The following is a 6,082-nucleotide window of genomic DNA, read 5'->3' on the forward strand; positions in this document are numbered from 1 at the left end:
TAAAATCACTCCTAATTAATAAGTTAGTTTAAGTTTCTGCCCCGAATGCCTGCGGGGCAGTCGTGATAACTTTAGTTACCATTGTAGTTGTACTGTATCTTTAGTTTAATGCGTATCCGCGTCGAACTGTACAAATTAGTATTTATTAAGTTACTGCCTTTAATAATACTCTTATAGGTAAGTTATAAATAAGTTTTTTTATAAATACGACCATAATATAAATAAAAAGTTAAATCGGAAACTATTTTCTATGTTATTTTATATAAAAAAAAATATTTTGAATAAAATTGTGTTTACTTTCTATGATAAGTTCCTCACGTAAAAGACACACTACAGAAGTATCTAAATAATTAAAATAAAACGACGGTTTGGCTACTAGAATTGTTTATTAAAAGTATGGTTACGAAGCATTTGATAAATAACTACCTACCTACACAATTACACATTCATTGTAAGTGTTACAGTGAGAACTCTTTGCCAGTTAAATTACTTGAGACATTTACTTCAGAGATTTCATAAAGGTAGCAGGAAGGTGCTGGATGCAGGTTGCCACCAACCGGCCTTTGTGCAATTCATTGGGGGAGGCAGAGAGTTCAGCAGTGGACGTCCTATGGCTGACAGAAATGATGACGATTTACTTCAAAGGCTAGACCATTTCGGTAAAGTTAGTTTAGTGGTGCAAACAAGCTTCTGATGCCCGTTTTCACCATCAATCCCTAATTTTTAAGTAACCCCTTTGAAAACAAAATTCCTGTTAATATGTATTACCATAGGGGTCACTTTAAATTAGGGATTGATGGTGAAAACGGGCATGAGTCTACCAAAAGGAGTGACTGAAACCCTAGTGAAATCAAAAGCAGTTTTAACTGGTAAAGAGATTCGACTGTACACTGTAATGCCGCAAGTACACTATGCGGAAAATTGACCAAAACGAAACGCTAGCCCGCACACCGAAGTATGAGCGACGCACGGGTGGAGGAAGGAGAAAGTAGATGGTGTTCACACTATTACGTCTTGGCCAACTTCCCGATAGTGTACTTGCGCCATATCATACACGTACAAGCACATTTACGTTACAAACATTAGCCCGTTCCTAAACAAAAAAACTTTTCATGTTGCCTTTAAATTCAATTGTAAATAGACAAAATAAATAGTTTTTGACTATAGGAACGAGCGCATAGATCACAATTTCATTTCAGTGGACATTTAAAAGGATAAGTAAGTACCTAATTTTTATCACTTGAAGACAATTATCTAAGGTGGTGAATATTGAGCACCTAAAATTATTGATAAATTATCAATTGTTTTTAATATTTTACAGTAGATTTATAATAAAGATGTAAAATTATTGAGTGTTATAATGCCGGCATCGTAGTATGTATGTAACACGAGTCTTCTGTTATGCTCGTATCATCACGTTGATGCCACAGAATAAATGTTGAACTCTATTACAAGCGAATAAGGTTCAATCTTATGATTATTTGAATACAGATGCACTACATAAATTATATTAAAACAACTTGGGTAATTGACACCAACCGCAGTTCATTTTTAAAAAAGCAATTAAGAGAAATTACACTAAATATTCTCAGATTTTTTCTTCACAATGTTCTATCGCAGATAGAATACAAGACTTAACTCAGACCTAACCAAATACAACCCTTTCTAGGCATTAAATGATCAAAAACTCTAAAAGGTGACAATTATAGATCGTTTCATCCGCGAAGACGTGCCCACCAATTTTTGGTCTCGGTCGCGCGGGGTGCGGGGCGTTTGATCCGAGCAATCCGAGCGTCATTATTGTAGTGTGCGTGTGCACTCATGGATGATTTAGCGTGTACCGATAACACTCAAACATTAGCGGAAGAATGGTGGGGCGCGTCTTCGTGGATGAAACGATCTATAATAATTGGTGGTGTCAAATGCCCATTAGTGAAAAGTTCACAATCAGCAGTTACACTGCTACAAATTATAATAATAACATCAACGTTTACGATATTACAATAAAACATTTAATACAGTAAAATACACGAGCTTACACATTTTGATTAAAGTATCACTATCTACTAGTTAATTCATAAAATACAACACGAACCTCTACAGTAAATGCATGACAAGTTGCGGTTATAATTGCTTAAAGACTATACGAGTAGTATATTAGAAAGATATAACATTTATTCTTATTTTATTACAAACCTGAAGAGTTTATCACGCCTCCTTAGAAAAAATAAAATCACAACTTACGAATTGGATCTCATTGCGATCGCCACGTCTATCACACTTCTCGCTCACTCTATATACGGTGTAAGCGAGATGTGTATAGCTGTCGCGTTCTCAAACAAAAATAATTAAATACGATTGCACGCGTCACAATAACACATCTAATGGCAATATTAAGATGAATAAGTTTTACATTATGTATGTTGTGGGTAAACATATATTTTTACCAACAATAAGGTACTTTTATCACCTAATGACAACAGAGGCAGGCTCAAGGCATAGTATAATAATGTGCTCAAGGTTATTAGACTAAAGTTTCTTATATCTATCTTTCTCTCATGGAACTACCGCTAAGGACTAATTTATTGACTATGAAAGTTTAGCATGATCCAATTTATTACCCTAATGAGAAAATGGGATTTCTGTGGTAGGTCGTTTTATCTCAATACACTTGAAATTGTTTTCTTATACAATCAACCAAATGAGAAATGAAATGCGCACGAATTAAAAAAATATTAAAAAATTATAAACGATTTTGATATGTCAATTTGTGACTAGCAAACACTTAACAGAGCCATACAATGAGTGTTGAAATACTAATACCAAATTTTTTTTACTGTGCACCTGTCGACGTCTTAATATTTATTTTATTCATTATGGCTTAGTGCGATTTGCACATGTAAATAGCCAGTTTCGAGTAAATTACATTATAATATACTTTCAGATTATACAAATATTATGATATAATGGAAGATATTATACGCGTCAGTTGTTTGACATTTCATATGACACGAGGGGCAGTGGTTGCGCTCAAAACAACTTGGGTAATTGACACCAACCGCAGTTCATTTTTAAAAAAGCAATTAAGTGATTATTACACTAAATATTCTCAGATTTTTTCTTCACAATGTTCTATCGCAGATAGAATACAAGACTTAATTTAATGTAAAATATTATACGCGTCAGTTGTTTGACATTTCATATGACACGAGGGGCAGTGGTTGCGCTCACGATGGCGATAGCTGTGTCAGTCACAATATCACCAAGCCCTCATTCAATTATTAACTAACTCTTAATTATCTAATAAAATATACATTCATGCCAATTTCTACAATATGTAATTAAAATAATGCAAACGTTTGATTTTTTATTGCATGACAGCTTATTGAAGATCCCAATTCTGATTACAATAAAATTGTTTGCGTTATTTCAATTACATGTTGTACCTATGTAAAATATAAATAAATATTCTGGTCCAGCGACTTACCGATAAAGTATATAAAAAATTCTTGCCTTTCAAAATATGTACTTTATCTACAGTAAAATTACATCGCTAAGTTACTTATTTGGAATTGAATTACCTATCACCTAATGAGTAACCTCATATCACCTTGGTACCGCATAGGTCGCGCAGCGAGAGTTGGGGCGACGAGCGATCTGAGGGCTTAGTGTGAGTTTATATCAAACGCACTCACTAGTGAGCTCGTTTCAAAAATATGTGAAAATTTTAGTTCTCTAAAGTTTCCGCCAGGGGCGCTGTACAATCCGTCATACATTTAATGACATTTTTTTACGCGCTCACTAGTGAACACGTTTGATATAAACTCACACTCAGCCCTCAGTACGCACTTCTGTATATGCTTCTTTAAAAAGTGCTTTGTCTCGCTTGCACACATTTATCATAAGCGAGGTAAAGAATTTGAATTTAGTGTATTCGATAGTTGAACTTGAAGTGTAATAATGTTGTCTTCTGTATTGAGATATTACATCCATGTGGGTGCCATGTTGTTCACCTTAACTTTCGCTGCGCGACTTGTGCACAGTTATGCGTCCATCGCAGCAACAAATGAAGACACTGAGCATTTGTCTTTGCAGCCGTATGATTTAGAACGTTGTTTAGCAACGTGAAATAACTGTCGAGTGAGACACTTGGGTACTTGTGAGCGAATCCTGGACGGATGATTGGCATCCTCATCGCAAAACGAAAATTTACTACCACACGACAAAGAACTTTACTGCTATGGTAATGAGTAATGATTCGGATTATCAACCACATTAAGATACAGCATATAATTCAGCTTGCATTGCTGCGAAGATCGCATACCTTCGCTGCTATCGTTGCATAAGCTAAATATTTTAATTTGTGTAAAGATGATTCAAAATCACAATATTGATAAAGTATATTAAAATAGTAAAGAGTAGATATATTTTTCACACAATAAGAATGTTGAGAGCATACTATGTTTACCACCAAATATTTTTATCACTATAATGTTACGCTTAAATTTTAATATGGTTTTTTCAGCTGCATATTCCTATTAAATTAAGATTTTTTTTTATATTTCGATTTTTTTCTATTAATTAAAATTTAATCACCATTGTGCCACAATATGCATTTAGAACTTACGTTAATGTCAAATATCTGTTTATTAATGCTTACTTACTATATACTGCACTAACTTATATGAAAGTTATACATTTTTATACTCTTGCCAAATGTCTTTATGATGTTTACTATACTATACTAACCTATTAACTGGACCAATACATTTCTATTAACTTTATCGTTGGCCCGAATAATAGTCACAATATTTCACTACATTTAATACCATGATGACTGGCTCTTATTACTAACATCTCTTCCTGGTGATCACTGGCGATGACACTAACTAAAGGCTCAGTCACACGGCCAGCCTATATGACAGAGTACGTAACAGCTTGGCGCGTTTTTCTACGCAAAGTGACAAAACTGTCAAATATAATTACGTCAAAACGCGTCAGACACTGTCTGTGTGTCTGAGGCTTAAGTGAAAACTCCTGCGAAATCAGACTTGTGAGAATAATAATATTATTGTAACTGGGATCTTATTTTATTGCACTTCACCACCAGCCGCTCAGTACATTTGAGCCTACTTAAGCTCACTCGTAGTTTATAGTGTAGAATATTGAGTTTCTGATGGTGAAATAAAACTACTGCTCGGCGCATTTTAGTCCAGCGCACGAGTATGCGAGTGGGAGTGTAGCTAGAGCTGAAGGAATGAGGGTTTTCGCGATTGAAAAATCCGCCAGATGGCAATACGTAGACGGGAGGTCCAAATGCTGCATGATTGGTGGATTTTGACATATCTGTCAATGTCAATGTCATGTCAAAAATAACTGAAAGCGCGTAAAGCGAAAACCCTCATTCCCGAATTCCCTCGCGAGTTGGCGTTTCGTTATAGTGTGTTATCATTGACGTTTTTGAGGTCGGTGAGACGTGCGACAGTCACAGCTCATTACTGAAGTCGGGTGGCGTGCTGAGGTCAGTTTCTATCGAGAGGTCAAGCCGGGTGCGCAGGGGTCACGGCTAGTGTCGTCGGGTCGGGGGTCGCAGCGTTTCTAACTTGACGCTGTGAATACGGAGGAGCGCGGGGGTCACAGGTCCTCTTGGTCTCGGTCGGTGGGGCCGCGGGGGTCACAGTTTTTCTCGATCATACCGGGTGTGCGCAAGGGACAGTTTATCTTGGATGAGCGGGCGACAGCTTGCGTCGTCGGGTCGGGGGTCACAGCTGGTGTCTAGAGGCCGGGGGCCGCGGGGGTCACATTTTTTCTCGATCGTACCGGGTGTGCGCAGGGGTCAGTATATCTTTATGGGGTCATAGCGGTCACAGCTTGCGTCGTCGGGGGTCACAGCTAGTGGCTGAGGGCCGGGGGCCACGGGGTCACAGCTCGACGTTGTTGAGGTTGGCGCCGGAGTGCGTGGGCAGCGCGGCGGCGAGCAGCAGCGTGCCGATGGGCGNCTATCGTTGGCCCGAATAATATTCACAATATTTGACTACATTTAATACCATGATGACTGGCTCTTATTACCTAACATCGATTC

This window comes from Ostrinia furnacalis, unplaced genomic scaffold, assembly GCF_004193835.3.
Source record: "Ostrinia furnacalis isolate ACB-3 unplaced genomic scaffold, ASM419383v2 OfSCF0995, whole genome shotgun sequence".
Taxonomy (NCBI): Eukaryota; Metazoa; Arthropoda; class Insecta; order Lepidoptera; family Crambidae; genus Ostrinia; species Ostrinia furnacalis.